Source organism: Miscanthus floridulus, chromosome 6, assembly GCF_019320115.1.
Source record: "Miscanthus floridulus cultivar M001 chromosome 6, ASM1932011v1, whole genome shotgun sequence".
Classification (NCBI taxonomy): Eukaryota; Viridiplantae; Streptophyta; class Magnoliopsida; order Poales; family Poaceae; genus Miscanthus; species Miscanthus floridulus.
Genome location: NC_089585.1, coordinates 14,521,407 through 14,538,322, shown reverse-complemented (window position 1 = coordinate 14,538,322; position 16,916 = coordinate 14,521,407). Strand labels below are relative to the sequence as shown.

The 16,916-nt window shown below is 41.5% G+C and overlaps 1 pseudogene; it reads left to right on the top strand.

Annotated features, from left to right (window-relative positions):
* The first annotated feature begins 1,255 nt into the window (after positions 1–1,255).
* Positions 1,256–3,383, top strand: LOC136460240 (receptor like protein 27-like; annotated as a pseudogene).
* Positions 3,384–16,916: the final 13,533 nt, after the last annotated feature.

Below are 16,916 nucleotides of genomic sequence, written 5' to 3'. Positions count from 1 at the left end.
TGTGTATGTCAAGTTTGAGGAACAGTGCGGGCAGCTTCATCTTTTGCATTGTCCGCACTGTGTTCTGAACATATAGAAAGTTGTCGTGGATGCTCCTCCTTTTGATGAAGGCGCTTTGGCACTTCGAGACTAAGGAGTCAAGCAGTGGCGCCAGCCTGTTTGCAAGTAGTTTGGCAAAAATCTTCGCTATGCTGTGAATGAGGCTGATCAGGCAAAGGTCTGTAACTCTCAAGGCGTCCATTTTCTTTGGGAGTAGGATGATGTTTGCTGAATTTAGGAGTTCAAAACCTTGGGAGTTCAGCCTGTACAGACTATTCACTACGATAGTGACATCATCCTTGATAATGTCCCAATAGGCTTTGAAGAAGGCGCCCATGAAGCCATCTGGACTCGGCGCCTTGTCAGGCGGCATTGAGTTTATTGTATCTTTGATCTCATCTTGCGTGAACGAGGCCTCAAGTGCCGATAGGTCCCTTGGGACATATCCAAGCGCCGACCAGCTAAACGTTGTGGACCTCGGTTCATGGGAGCCTAGGTGTCTCGAAAAATAGTTCGCAATGATTTTTTCTTTGTCATTGTGTGTAGTCGCCACCCTCTCATCTGTGTGAGGGCTATGGATATAATTCTTCCTCATTCTTGTGCTAGCCCGAATGTGGAAGAATTTTGTGTTTGCGTCTCCACTGCGGATGTATGTGAGCCTTGCCCGCTGTCTAATTCTTGATTTTTCAATGGCCGCTAATCCGGAGCTTCTGATTTTTAGCCAACGGCGTAGGTCGAGCTCCTGCTGTGTGAGTGTTCTGACTTCCTGCGCTGCCTCGGGCTATAGTAGCACCTCTTTGATGATGGCCAGCTGCAACCGAGTGTCCCCAATCTTCTCCTTCCGCCACCGCTTAAGGCCTTTTGCCACTCGTACTAATTTTATATGCAACCGTTTGATGGGTAGCATAGAGTGGACATGTTTGCACCAGACTTGCTCCACCAAGTCCCTGAAAGCCGTCCACCTTGACCTAGAAGTTTTCAAAGCGGAAAGTGCTGTTGTGGCAGTGCTCAAGCTCTCCCTGCAGAAGTAGAGGGGTGTGATCGGACATGAGAGAAGGCAAGGAGTGGAGAAAACAATTCGGGAAGGTTAACTCCCAATCCGAGATGCATTAAAATCTGTCAATTCTTGTCAGTGTCGGATTGTCCTGCTCGTTGCTCCAAGTGAAACGACGGCCATTGAGGCCTATCTCCTTTAGGTTCAGATCTCTCTCACAACATGTTTACCAGTTTGGAGAAATCTCCCTCTCTTGTTCCAATGGGATCTATATATGTTCTGGATCTAAGCTACAATAGACTTGAAGGAGACGTGCTAATACCAACCATAAGGTCTGGACGCACAGATATCATCTTGGATTACTCAAATAATTACTTTAATTCCACCCTACCCAACGTTGGTAGATATCTTGGGAAAACATCATATCTTGATTTGTCCAGTAACAAAATAAGAGGCCACATACCCACTCCAATTTGCAATGCAAGTGAACTCCAAATCCTCGACTTATCTTATAACTACTTTAGTGGAGTGATCCCATCATGCTTAGCTCGATGTAACTTGACTACTTGAGAGTAATGAAATTAAGAGGTGACCAAGTCCACGGGGTACTGCATGATGGCATCAGAGAAGGATGTATGCTTGAGACAATAGACTTGAGCCACAACTACATTTCAGGGAAACTGCCTAGATCACTATCTAACTGTCGAGACTTAGGATTGCTCGATATTAGTGACAATCAGATTGCTGATTCATTTCCATCCTGGCTAGGAATACTTCCTAAACTTCAAGTTCTTTTTTTTTACCCGAAAATACAGCAGGGGAGGCCCCACTGTAAGAGTTTTTTTTATTACTGTTGGAAAAAGGAAAAACTGTCCAAAGAGAGGCTAAAAGAAATAAACCACATAGTCAACAAGAGGGCAGGAGAAACTGCACTCCACAGAAGCATAAAAAACTAGGAGAGGGAGTCTAAATAGAGGAGAAAAGCGTGTCGTTTTTCTTCACAAAGTCTAAAAACTTGAAGTTTGGCTTCCTCATAAAAGGAGTTTTTCCAAGAGATAAGAGCAAGGCTAATAATACAGCCGGCTTGCTGGCTGTAAGGTTTTTTGCAGTCTTCTCTCAGCCCACTCATATAGTAGTTAGCTCTTTACAGTTAATACATGGCCCACTTATCTCTCTCACAGACTTTCTTGGTTCTTATGCCCAAGCCGGCTGTAAGCTTACAGCCTGCTTCTCCTCTCTCTCCTCCCCTCTCTCCTCCACCTCAACATTTAGTCGGCTTATAACCTGCTATTATACTTGCTCTAAAGGAGGGGCGTCCTCTGTCGAAGATGAAGTTATTTCCCTGCTTCCAAATATGCCAGGAGGCAATGATGAAGATCTCCATGAAGAAGGGGTTTCGAAGCTGTTGCTTTGCTTTTCAAGTTCTTGTTTTAGGGGGTGTTTGGTTCCTGCAGAAAAATTTTAGTTCCTGTCCCATCGAATGTTTGGACACATGCATGAAGTATTAAATATAGACGAAAAAATAACTAATTACACAGATTGTGGCTAATTTGCGAGACGGATTTTTTAAGCCTAATTAGTCCATGATTTGACAATGTGGTGCTACAGTAAATATGTGCTAATGGCGGATTAATTAGGCTTAATAAATTCGTCTCGTAAATTAGTCTCCATCTATGTAATTAGTTTTATAATTAACTCATATTTAGTTCTCCTAAATAGCATCCAAACGTTCGATGTGACATGGACTAAAATTTAGTCCATGGAACCAAACACCCCCTTAAGATCCAACCATTTCTCTGGCCTGACTACAGATCTTCAAGACAATGACCAAATTTCGAACTGCTTCTCAAATCTGTAAATACTTGATTTGGCCTCCAACCAGTTCTCTGGAAACCTGCCCAAAGAATGGTTTAATGAACTGGAATCAATGGAGAATGGTAACGATGATGGACAAGTTGTTGGACATCAGATAAACGTGGAAGTAGGATTCTATCGAGATGATATCACTATTACATAGAAAGGGTCAGATCTTATTTTCACTAAAATCCTTACCAGTTTCAAAGTAATTGATTTATCAAATAACTCATTTGTCGGTCACATTCCAGAGTCAATTGGGAGTCTGGTTTCACTACATGGGCTTAACATGTCATACAACAACTTCATGGGGAAAATTCCATCATAGCTAGGTAACCTGACTCGGCTAGAATCAATGGATCTCTCATGGAACAATCTCTCGGGGAAAATCCCACAGCACCTAACTTCCCTAACTTCTCTTTCTTGGTTGAACTCTGTGACAGAACCGCTCAATTTATACAAGATCAAGTACAACTGTCCCCGCTTAACACGTTGACACGTGCATACTCTCACTTATATAAACCCGGTAGTCCGCCGAGTGTCACGCAGGACCTCGGTAAATCAACATCACAACCAAGATCGCGTGATTAAGCAAATACACATCACATACACAGAGTTGCAGCGGAAATAATATTACAATGAGTTCGCCATTAATAGTACAAGTTTGGGGTTTCAAAATCGATTAGTGAAAACAACATAGCTTTCAAATGATTACATTAATATAAGTTTCAGATACATTGCTAGCATAAGTGACATCCTCAGATAAAAGCATATAGATGAGAAGTAAATATAGAGTCACCGAGCCCACCAGCGGTTAACCACCATCTTCAACAGGCCAAAACCTCACCTGCAACATGGTGGAATAAACCCTAAGTACTCGAATGTACTCAGCTAGACTTACCCGTCATAACCAGAAATAAAATTGACTCCAAGGAGTATGCAAGGCTTTATAAGTGGAGGTAGATTGACAACATTTTGCATAAAAAGCGATTAACTCAATTATACAATTATAATTTTGTCATCAAGTTAATTATAACTATCCATCTCTAGATTAGCAACTATCCTGTGTCAAACATGTGGTATATCTTTTTAGAGCATACAATAGTAACCATAGCAGGTATAGTAATTCCATGTTTATCCGAACCATCACATTTCATAATCCAATTACTACGATGTTGGGACTAGCCAAGTTTCTCACTATCCGGGAGAGACGGCGATTCGAATCGATTTCAACCAGCTGGGAATTTATTCCTAACACAAACCCAGGCAGACCAGATCATTAGTCGTCTTAGGTCACCTTTGGTACAACTCAGGTCCACATTTCGCGGGTTCGTACCGCACCGCACAATCTGGGACACCAGATGCCAGGACGTTCAGGCCTAGCCAGCCCTTGGGTTCAGTCTGATCGCCCCCCGCAAGGAGCGCACAACAGAACAGGGCCCGGCCTGAGTTGAGCTACTTGGCTTCACGGTCGGAACGAGTTATCCGGCCAACTAAGTGATAGGCATGCGTTCAATCTTGTCAGAAGCGCCAACAACGGTACGGTCCTTAATCGACGCAGACGGAATCACATGAGTCAACCTACACATAAACTTCGCCCGGCCTCGATTTACTTTTACCCCATGGTTCTTTTCCACGATAGCAAATATAGCCAACCGTGCTCCGGTATCCACCTATATCTCGCAAGTGACAGGAAATCACCCGACTTCTACCGATCTAAGCAGGGCTAAGCATATACTCGATCCTGGACCTATACCGAGTTAAAGGTAGTATTTCTGTATAAGGAATTCATATGCATCAAGTGGTTCCAATCAACTCTTATAACCTAATGCATCAATCATAAGTACTTAAGTAATCATTCGTAAAATATTGGGAGGCTTAAAATGCTCCGGGGCTTACCTGGAATCCGACACAAGTCAGTTCAGTTAGCTTGCACCGACTTGGTGACATCTCCGGTCCTAGCACTTGCTTAGTCCTTTCATCTTCGGGATAGATCCACCAAACCCAATCTTCGAGTTCGGCTCCATATCACATCCTTCACGTGGTTCATCTAGCGTACCTAAATGAGATGCAAGATGCAGGTGTATGAATGTGATGAATGGTAACACAAGATGCATCACATAAGCATTCAAGACAAACACAAGATTATGCAAGACATAGACACCAATAGCTATTTAACTAACATCACACCACTAACTATAGAGAGCAAGCACATCAAGCATGACATAAGTTTAACAAGGTCACAAGTATCATAACTTGACCATCAACAAGGGCATAAGCCACACTTAGCAACACATGGAGTAAACAAACACAACTAGCATATGTCTATTTCTGGACTGGAAACAATAGCTTCATGTTTGGATCATAACTAGAGTTATAAAAATCCAATAGCCATGCAACAAGACATTCTAGAAAGCTTATGAAATTTTCTACAATTCATCTTTAATCATATTAGCATGATTCTCAAGTTAACTAAGTCAAATATACTCATTTATAGAAACTAATCCACAATTGACAGAGAGCAGCCATTTCTGATACCCAACTTTAAATAGGCATAACTCACAAACCACAAGGCCAAATACCACCAAATTTTAACAAAAGCTAGATACATGAATTATCTACAACTTTGTTATTATAACCAAAAACTCATTCAAATCCTAACTAGATCAAACACTAGCATCTTTCAGATCTGCTCATAATACAATCAAAACCTGATAGAAGACTTAAAAGTCATGTAACTCCTACACTATCTGGCCTATGACCTTACAATTTGAACACAAGCAAGATCATGAAATTTGCTACAACTTTTGTATTCACTACAACCATAGCAAACATCATTTACACTACGAAAATAATTGCACAAGCAAAACTACAATTGCAACCCAACAGCAGTGGTACAGAAAACTGATCGGAACTTCATAGAAGCATAACTGGAGTTCTAGACTTCCAACAAACATGAACCATAACTTTTTGAAAATCTTAGGAAGTTACATACAACTTTATTATTCTCATATTAAGATGATTCTACAGTTAGAAGGGTCAATTAATCCAATAATTGCATCTCTGTCCAAAACATAGATAGAAACTGACATGCCACTTTAAACAGCTATAAATGGAGTTATACATGTCCACTAAATGTGGTTCTAGACTTTCTAGAAAGCTTAGCAAATTATAAACAACTTTGTTGTAAACACCTAAAGCTAATTCTACTACTAAGAAGGCCCCACAATAAGAACAAGGAAACCCTCTCTGGTTTTTGGGCAGAAATAGCCACAGAGATTTAAGCAAGTATAACTCAAGATATACTTAACCAAAAATCATGATATTTAGCTTTTTGAAAAGCTTAATAAAAGTACTACAACTCATGTATTATCATAAAGTCATGATTCATAACTTAACTAAGCCAATTAATTCAAACATGCAGTCCTATTCAGAATGGAAGCAAATCAAAATAGGGCATTTGTTATTTTTTATAACTCTTAAACTATCAAGCCTAAAATATTGAAATTTTTACCAGACATCAAGAATAACCTTGGTAGCACTCCACAAAAATTTCACAATTATTTGAGCACAACAACTGTAGTTATAAAAAAAAATAAGTAAGACTAGCATTCAAACCCTAACTACACAAATCCATTTTTATAGCTAAAACTTTAAACTAAAACACATAATATTATAGATCTACTGCATATAAAATTTCACAAGGATTCCAAAAAGTCCTCATTTGCTATTTTAGAATTTTTCTACAATTTACTACGATTTTTCAAAGTGGATCATTCAAATCTGCCTAAATCAAAGAAAAAGATATTTAAATCTTGCATCGGGGACCCTGCGGAAAATATAAATCAAACGTCAGCGAAGAGGTCCTTATGAGCACTATTCATCAAAGTCATTGCTTCGCACTTAGATCCTTCCCTTTTCTCGAATTGTTGCACGAGATCCTTGGCGTGGATTGGAGCAGAGGACGCACGGGAGCTCGCCGGAGGCAGTGCGTCGGTGACGGTGGAGGGGCGGGGACGGACCAGGGGACCCGCATGCACCCGTGGGTAGCCATGGCATGGCTGGAGATGGCCCGAGGCGGCCCAGCCACATGCGCGGCGGCCACAGCGGACGGCGATGGCCCTGTACGCTGGCGCGACAGCGATTTGCAGCGAGGAGCTCGCCGTCTCCGGCAGAGGCAACTCGGCTATAGCTTCCTAGGGCGAAAACCACACAAGAGAGAGAGAGCCGAGAGGGAACGAGCCACGGCAATCATGTACAGCTCAGCGTTAATGGCGGCGGCGGCCTGCTCCTTCGGCGCCCAGGCAGACAAGGAGAGGGAGGTGAGTGAGTGGAAGCTCTTGAGAGGCAGCGCCGGTCCTCAAATAGAAGAACAGGAAGAGCTGGCGAGCGGCCGGCGCGCATGGAGGCCACGCGGCAGCAAGCAGACTGCACGGTCGGCCACCAAACTCCAAATTCAAAAATTCTGAAGGAGCAGCAATACTACCTCAAAAATACGCCTGAAATCTCAATCTTTGTCCCTTAATATCTCCTAAACCAGTTAGTTTTGGCACAAGCTGTAGTAATAAAAGTTGTAGACCTACGCGACATCTCCAACTTTTCTTAAAGTGTCAAAGTCTGATTCGGCCTGGTTGGAGAGATACAAGGCTCCAAAGCAGGGTAAACGAAAACTGAAATCTCAGTTTCAGTCCATTAGGGACTTAGCCAAATTTTTGAGCTCCAAAACAGCCATGGATTCCAACTTGAGGGCTCGGTTTGACTTGCTTCAAAGCTGATCTAGCTCTTGACCATTAAACAAAGTTTGTTCTACTCTACTCAAACTTCAACTTTGATTTAAGGTGCAACTCCATGCAAGCACTATAAGTGATTGGTCAACATAGGTCAAAGTAGCATCACGGTAAAGCTTAAATCCATGTTTTAGACCGATGGAGGTATTTTCTTGTCCTCCGCTCAACACGAACCCTTCATAACTTTTGTTGTAGAGTTCAATTAGTGTCATTTGGGCAAGGTTGCAGGTTTGGTTGATGATCTAGAATTCCATTCACTTTATAAAACAATCTAGGCAAGGACATAACTTGTTATTTCATGTGACTTCTTGATTCCAAACTTCACAAAACTTTTCCATGGATCAATATAGATGGATATTGATGCGAGACACATGAAACAAGTACATCTAGCATTACCCAAGCATACTTTTTAGAAAGGGCAGCATGTAAGCAATGGTGCATGGTCCAAGTTTAAGTGCTGGCTCATTTTCATATGTTTTGATCTAACATCTTCATCATCACTTAATATGCCATGTTTGAGCTCAAACCCATTGCTTAACTGGTGGCATCTGTGACAGAACCGCTCAATTTATACAAGATCAAGTACAACTGTCCCCGCTTAACACGTTGACACGTGCATACTCTCACTTATATAAACCCGGTAGTCCGCCGAGTGTCACGCAGGACCTCGGTAAATCAACATCACAACCAAGATCGCGTGATTAAGCAAATACACATCACATACACAGAGTTGCAGCGGAAATAATATTACAATGAGTTCGCCATTAATAGTACAAGTTTGGGGTTTCAAAATCGATTAGTGAAAACAACATAGCTTTCAAATGATTACATTAATATAAGTTTCAGATACATTGCTAGCATAAGTGACATCCTCAGATAAAAGCATATAGATGAGAAGTAAATATAGAGTCACCGAGCCCACCAGCGGTTAACCACCATCTTCAACAGGCCAAAACCTCACCTGCAACATGGTGGAATAAACCCTAAGTACTCGAATGTACTCAGCTAGACTTACCCGTCATAACCAGAAATAAAATTGACTCCAAGGAGTATGCAAGGCTTTATAAGTGGAGGTAGATTGACAACATTTTGCATAAAAAGCGATTAACTCAATTATACAATTATAATTTTGTCATCAAGTTAATTATAACTATCCATCTCTAGATTAGCAACTATCCTGTGTCAAACATGTGGTATATCTTTTTAGAGCATACAATAGTAACCATAGCAGGTATAGTAATTCCATGTTTATCCGAACCATCACATTTCATAATCCAATTACTACGATGTTGGGACTAGCCAAGTTTCTCACTATCCGGGAGAGACGGCGATTCGAATCGATTTCAACCAGCTGGGAATTTATTCCTAACACAAACCCAGGCAGACCAGATCATTAGTCGTCTTAGGTCACCTTTGGTACAACTCAGGTCCACATTTCGCGGGTTCGTACCGCACCGCACAATCTGGGACACCAGATGCCAGGACGTTCAGGCCTAGCCAGCCCTTGGGTTCAGTCTGATCGCCCCCCGCAAGGAGCGCACAACAGAACAGGGCCCGGCCTGAGTTGAGCTACTTGGCTTCACGGTCGGAACGAGTTATCCGGCCAACTAAGTGATAGGCATGCGTTCAATCTTGTCAGAAGCGCCAACAACGGTACGGTCCTTAATCGACGCAGACGGAATCACATGAGTCAACCTACACATAAACTTCGCCCGGCCTCGATTTACTTTTACCCCATGGTTCTTTTCCACGATAGCAAATATAGCCAACCGTGCTCCGGTATCCACCTATATCTCGCAAGTGACAGGAAATCACCCGACTTCTACCGATCTAAGCAGGGCTAAGCATATACTCGATCCTGGACCTATACCGAGTTAAAGGTAGTATTTCTGTATAAGGAATTCATATGCATCAAGTGGTTCCAATCAACTCTTATAACCTAATGCATCAATCATAAGTACTTAAGTAATCATTCGTAAAATATTGGGAGGCTTAAAATGCTCCGGGGCTTACCTGGAATCCGACACAAGTCAGTTCAGTTAGCTTGCACCGACTTGGTGACATCTCCGGTCCTAGCACTTGCTTAGTCCTTTCATCTTCGGGATAGATCCACCAAACCCAATCTTCGAGTTCGGCTCCATATCACATCCTTCACGTGGTTCATCTAGCGTACCTAAATGAGATGCAAGATGCAGGTGTATGAATGTGATGAATGGTAACACAAGATGCATCACATAAGCATTCAAGACAAACACAAGATTATGCAAGACATAGACACCAATAGCTATTTAACTAACATCACACCACTAACTATAGAGAGCAAGCACATCAAGCATGACATAAGTTTAACAAGGTCACAAGTATCATAACTTGACCATCAACAAGGGCATAAGCCACACTTAGCAACACATGGAGTAAACAAACACAACTAGCATATGTCTATTTCTGGACTGGAAACAATAGCTTCATGTTTGGATCATAACTAGAGTTATAAAAATCCAATAGCCATGCAACAAGACATTCTAGAAAGCTTATGAAATTTTCTACAATTCATCTTTAATCATATTAGCATGATTCTCAAGTTAACTAAGTCAAATATACTCATTTATAGAAACTAATCCACAATTGACAGAGAGCAGCCATTTCTGATACCCAACTTTAAATAGGCATAACTCACAAACCACAAGGCCAAATACCACCAAATTTTAACAAAAGCTAGATACATGAATTATCTACAACTTTGTTATTATAACCAAAAACTCATTCAAATCCTAACTAGATCAAACACTAGCATCTTTCAGATCTGCTCATAATACAATCAAAACCTGATAGAAGACTTAAAAGTCATGTAACTCCTACACTATCTGGCCTATGACCTTACAATTTGAACACAAGCAAGATCATGAAATTTGCTACAACTTTTGTATTCACTACAACCATAGCAAACATCATTTACACTACGAAAATAATTGCACAAGCAAAACTACAATTGCAACCCAACAGCAGTGGTACAGAAAACTGATCGGAACTTCATAGAAGCATAACTGGAGTTCTAGACTTCCAACAAACATGAACCATAACTTTTTGAAAATCTTAGGAAGTTACATACAACTTTATTATTCTCATATTAAGATGATTCTACAGTTAGAAGGGTCAATTAATCCAATAATTGCATCTCTGTCCAAAACATAGATAGAAACTGACATGCCACTTTAAACAGCTATAAATGGAGTTATACATGTCCACTAAATGTGGTTCTAGACTTTCTAGAAAGCTTAGCAAATTATAAACAACTTTGTTGTAAACACCTAAAGCTAATTCTACTACTAAGAAGGCCCCACAATAAGAACAAGGAAACCCTCTCTGGTTTTTGGGCAGAAATAGCCACAGAGATTTAAGCAAGTATAACTCAAGATATACTTAACCAAAAATCATGATATTTAGCTTTTTGAAAAGCTTAATAAAAGTACTACAACTCATGTATTATCATAAAGTCATGATTCATAACTTAACTAAGCCAATTAATTCAAACATGCAGTCCTATTCAGAATGGAAGCAAATCAAAATAGGGCATTTGTTATTTTTTATAACTCTTAAACTATCAAGCCTAAAATATTGAAATTTTTACCAGACATCAAGAATAACCTTGGTAGCACTCCACAAAAATTTCACAATTATTTGAGCACAACAACTGTAGTTATAAAAAAAAATAAGTAAGACTAGCATTCAAACCCTAACTACACAAATCCATTTTTATAGCTAAAACTTTAAACTAAAACACATAATATTATAGATCTACTGCATATAAAATTTCACAAGGATTCCAAAAAGTCCTCATTTGCTATTTTAGAATTTTTCTACAATTTACTACGATTTTTCAAAGTGGATCATTCAAATCTGCCTAAATCAAAGAAAAAGATATTTAAATCTTGCATCGGGGACCCTGCGGAAAATATAAATCAAACGTCAGCGAAGAGGTCCTTATGAGCACTATTCATCAAAGTCATTGCTTCGCACTTAGATCCTTCCCTTTTCTCGAATTGTTGCACGAGATCCTTGGCGTGGATTGGAGCAGAGGACGCACGGGAGCTCGCCGGAGGCAGTGCGTCGGTGACGGTGGAGGGGCGGGGACGGACCAGGGGACCCGCATGCACCCGTGGGTAGCCATGGCATGGCTGGAGATGGCCCGAGGCGGCCCAGCCACATGCGCGGCGGCCACAGCGGACGGCGATGGCCCTGTACGCTGGCGCGACAGCGATTTGCAGCGAGGAGCTCGCCGTCTCCGGCAGAGGCAACTCGGCTATAGCTTCCTAGGGCGAAAACCACACAAGAGAGAGAGAGCCGAGAGGGAACGAGCCACGGCAATCATGTACAGCTCAGCGTTAATGGCGGCGGCGGCCTGCTCCTTCGGCGCCCAGGCAGACAAGGAGAGGGAGGTGAGTGAGTGGAAGCTCTTGAGAGGCAGCGCCGGTCCTCAAATAGAAGAACAGGAAGAGCTGGCGAGCGGCCGGCGCGCATGGAGGCCACGCGGCAGCAAGCAGACTGCACGGTCGGCCACCAAACTCCAAATTCAAAAATTCTGAAGGAGCAGCAATACTACCTCAAAAATACGCCTGAAATCTCAATCTTTGTCCCTTAATATCTCCTAAACCAGTTAGTTTTGGCACAAGCTGTAGTAATAAAAGTTGTAGACCTACGCGACATCTCCAACTTTTCTTAAAGTGTCAAAGTCTGATTCGGCCTGGTTGGAGAGATACAAGGCTCCAAAGCAGGGTAAACGAAAACTGAAATCTCAGTTTCAGTCCATTAGGGACTTAGCCAAATTTTTGAGCTCCAAAACAGCCATGGATTCCAACTTGAGGGCTCGGTTTGACTTGCTTCAAAGCTGATCTAGCTCTTGACCATTAAACAAAGTTTGTTCTACTCTACTCAAACTTCAACTTTGATTTAAGGTGCAACTCCATGCAAGCACTATAAGTGATTGGTCAACATAGGTCAAAGTAGCATCACGGTAAAGCTTAAATCCATGTTTTAGACCGATGGAGGTATTTTCTTGTCCTCCGCTCAACACGAACCCTTCATAACTTTTGTTGTAGAGTTCAATTAGTGTCATTTGGGCAAGGTTGCAGGTTTGGTTGATGATCTAGAATTCCATTCACTTTATAAAACAATCTAGGCAAGGACATAACTTGTTATTTCATGTGACTTCTTGATTCCAAACTTCACAAAACTTTTCCATGGATCAATATAGATGGATATTGATGCGAGACACATGAAACAAGTACATCTAGCATTACCCAAGCATACTTTTTAGAAAGGGCAGCATGTAAGCAATGGTGCATGGTCCAAGTTTAAGTGCTGGCTCATTTTCATATGTTTTGATCTAACATCTTCATCATCACTTAATATGCCATGTTTGAGCTCAAACCCATTGCTTAACTGGTGGCAAACACCTGAGGTGTTACAGCCCTCCCCCCTTAAAAGAATCATGTCCCGAGATTCAGGACGAAAGACTTTTATGAAAGAGAGACATGCTACCAGTTTCCAATATCAGCCATAGCTTTAGGCTACCTAGCTTCAAGCATAAGAGAGGCTAATTTGGTCAAGACACTTTCTGATACTTGTCCTTTGTAGTAAGTTTTGTCTGAAGAATTTCCTTCGTTGGCCTTCATGAAGTATTGTTACTTTAGGAGGAATCCAAGATAGCAATGTCCTACGTACTTCGTCCTTGATGTATGAAGAGCGATACAAACGTAGACTAAATACTTGTAGCATCTACTTCCCAAGTGGATATAGCACAGACCATATGGACTTTGCACTAGACCGCAGCCTGTTGACGGATATTCCTTGCAACGGTGCTATATTTGTTCCCAAGGTTTGAAAAGCAGTTCTCTACAAAAGTGGCTTGAGCACAACTTTTCGTAAAGGATATCATAGACAGGGTAAACATCCTTTGAGGGTATGAGAAGCTAGTTAACCAATATCCAAACTGGTTATAGTAGTGCAATCACTCAGATGTCAACTGATGGAAAGCTACATAATGTTCCATGTGTGCAGTGCTCTTTCTCTGATAACAATATTGTATGGTCTGAGTTTGCTGAGTGAGTGGTAAACGTAGTAGCTGACTCTGTTGGCTCAACGTTCTCGATGATCATTCCTTAGGGAGCCTTTGGATCCAAGTTGCAACAGTGATCTGGGTAGAATTTGATGCAACCTCTTGGGTAAAAACACATATAAGGTACCAAAGGCATGTCAGCATTGGAGAACCATTGATGCAGAAGGATGTTAGCGAGGCTTGGAGGACAACACAAGTTGCAAGTAATCACAAAACTAGGGACTAGTTCACTACCAAGCAGGTTGAGTACAATTTGCCTTCGTGGTGTAGTTGCACAGCAAGTTGGGTTGACTTGTATCGTAGCAAAACCAGCCTTCTTAAACTATATTTGATGTCGAGGCTTCCATTCTTAGGCCAATCAATATCTCGAAAACCATAATCCAAAAATATATGGTTTGACACCTTTCCAATTATTTTGAATTGCAAGGGCACAATTTGGCTTCTAGAACACCTTGACTGCTCACTAATCTAAGAGGGCAAAAGCAAGGCACATAGGGGTGCAATTAGTCTTCTCAAGGGTATGGAGGGTTGTCTAACAGCAATACACCTACAAGTTATAATTTCTTGGCATGAATGACAAACACAACCGTCTAACACAAATGATGATCGCAGTCATAGCGAAATTGCAGATTCTGTACCCTTTTGTTTTCTATTCATATCTCACAAACTACTGCTCCAATATGCACAAAATTTGGTGGGCATGTAGATCCTTGGGTCTTATAACTACTCACCAAAAATCAACTCAACCGGACACCGTTGACCATCCAAACAATTAATCTACCAAAACTTCTTTGTTATGAAATGGCAGCAAACCGAGCCGACAAAATATTTCTCAAATCCAATGTTTTACTCAACCAATACTCCAACAAACTTGAGGCATCGACCTGTCCTAAGTGAGGAATGAGGTCACCAAAATTTGAGGCCATTCCAACCACGTTTGAGTCACTAATCGTTGACTTGAAGATGTTTGGTTTTGTACCCTAAAATCTGGACATATTTCTCGTTCTTCTCTTTATAACCGCGGTAGCTTTCTCGCTAAGGATGGAGGCTAGGATTTTCCTTACATGCCTCTTAGGAAACAACCTCAACCATTGATTTAGACACCAACTCGACGATGCACAAACTTTGGACTTGTGGGCTATTTTCATAGGGCACAAAGCATTACTCTATAGGAAGGGCATCCCTATATAGATAAGGAACCGTTTCTGACTATTCTCTGGCACCTCGCCCAATAGAGCCTCAAACAAATCTGTTTGTGGTATCTAGGGGCACAATGATGCTGATCGAAACTAGGGATACGCTTTCTCTAGTTCTTCACTTAGCTGATACAACATCTTGCACTATATACGTGATTGTCCAAGATGGAATTGACTTGATAGCACATTTGGAGAAGAAGTAGCACTTGCATTGCCGGGCCAGGTTTGCTGTTTCCTTGATCAACATTGTCCTGTGAGATCTGGTCTTCATAGTTACTAAATAGTCATTACCTAACTGAAGACTAACTTTCCTACTGGTAACAAATCAGTTGTCCCTCAACACTAAAAAGGTTCCAAATCTTCACTCTTGATAATAAAAATTGTGGTCGAAGCCTATAGATGGTCGCCATTGAAGTCAGCAGAAAGGGGTCACACCAAAGAAGGTCGGTTCATCTACGTGATCCCTATGCACCTAAAGATTGAGAACTTGGACAAGAACTCATATATACCAGGTGACCTATTACAGCACATAATATCCTGGTCCATTTATCATTCGACTGATAACTTGTTCAACCTTAAGTGTGGTGCACCTTTCTGATCCAACGAAAATGACATAAGTTGCTCACTAGATGACCGATGTCATTACAGGGACAGTCATGTCGAGTAGAGTCACTTGTCTACCACCTCTTGCAGTCTATTTATGTTCCTATTAGTGACCTATTCTTCAAAGGTTAACTGTTGGATGACTTCAAAAGGGAGTCCTATTGCATCTAGTTTGACATATAGATCGCTTGACATGATAAGGAGAGATAACCAAGGAAGAGCTCACGTGAGAATAACATATTAGTGTAGTTCTACAATGGATCATGACTAGGAACCTTGATACCAGCGCGTGCCGAGCAGCACAGCCTTGTGTGTGCACCCACAGGAGGCTCTCGGTTTCATCACGACACCATAGATCGTTAATCGTGGCACCATTACTGAACATACAACCCACAAGAAATCTCACATGGCACAAATTGGGTTGCATAGGAGCAAGCACTATGCGAAGGAGGGATAGAAAACAAAGGTAGTCATAAGCTTAGGAGTCAATAAGCAGGGGATCCAAAGATTAAAACACAGCGCGAGAGAGCATAGCCTAATTGCCGAAGGCAACTAAGCAGGAGACTCTTGCTGAATTTCCATATACACCTTATGTCCACCAAGTGATTACCAGATAATGATTAACCTAAGATTTGGTCTTGTCGAGCAGCAACATGAGATCAAGACTAATAAATGTCCAGAGACTTGAGAGAGTTGGGGACAAAACAAACGAGATTTGAGGGACAGAGCCAAAGCACTAACTAAGAATTCAGTTGATAAAGCAATGACATGATTAGCGAGAAAAAGGTTCCAAAGCCAGGGTAGATAGCGATTAGAGTTGCACCAAATCATCAAGAGGAGAAGGAGCAATGAAGTCCGACAAGGATTTTGGAGCAAGGTCCTTCCACACAAGAGTGGGACAACCACGACACATGTAAGCATTCAAGGGAACTAAACTTGGGCCTAAGGTCAAGCAAAGACATGGATAAAGGTCTTCATAGCACAACATTCAATGGCTAGCAACCACGTATACAGGCTTAGGCTCCTAAGAGAGAACTTAATTGGAGACGACAACCATGACATTATCAAAAGTTGGATGCTGTTCTAGGATAGCGCTCTTCAACACTCGTATGCTTATCGAGGATAAAAGGGTGGCAGCTACAGCACTACCTAGATAATGAGCATCCACACTACATCATGGTCTTAAGCAAGCATTTGAAACACTGAATCCAATTAGCTAAGGCGACTAATACTAAACACGAAGCTCACACATAACAAGCAGGCACCTACAGCAACACCACTACACATAAACATGCGAACGTGGTAGTAAGGTATTGTTATCTTTTTAT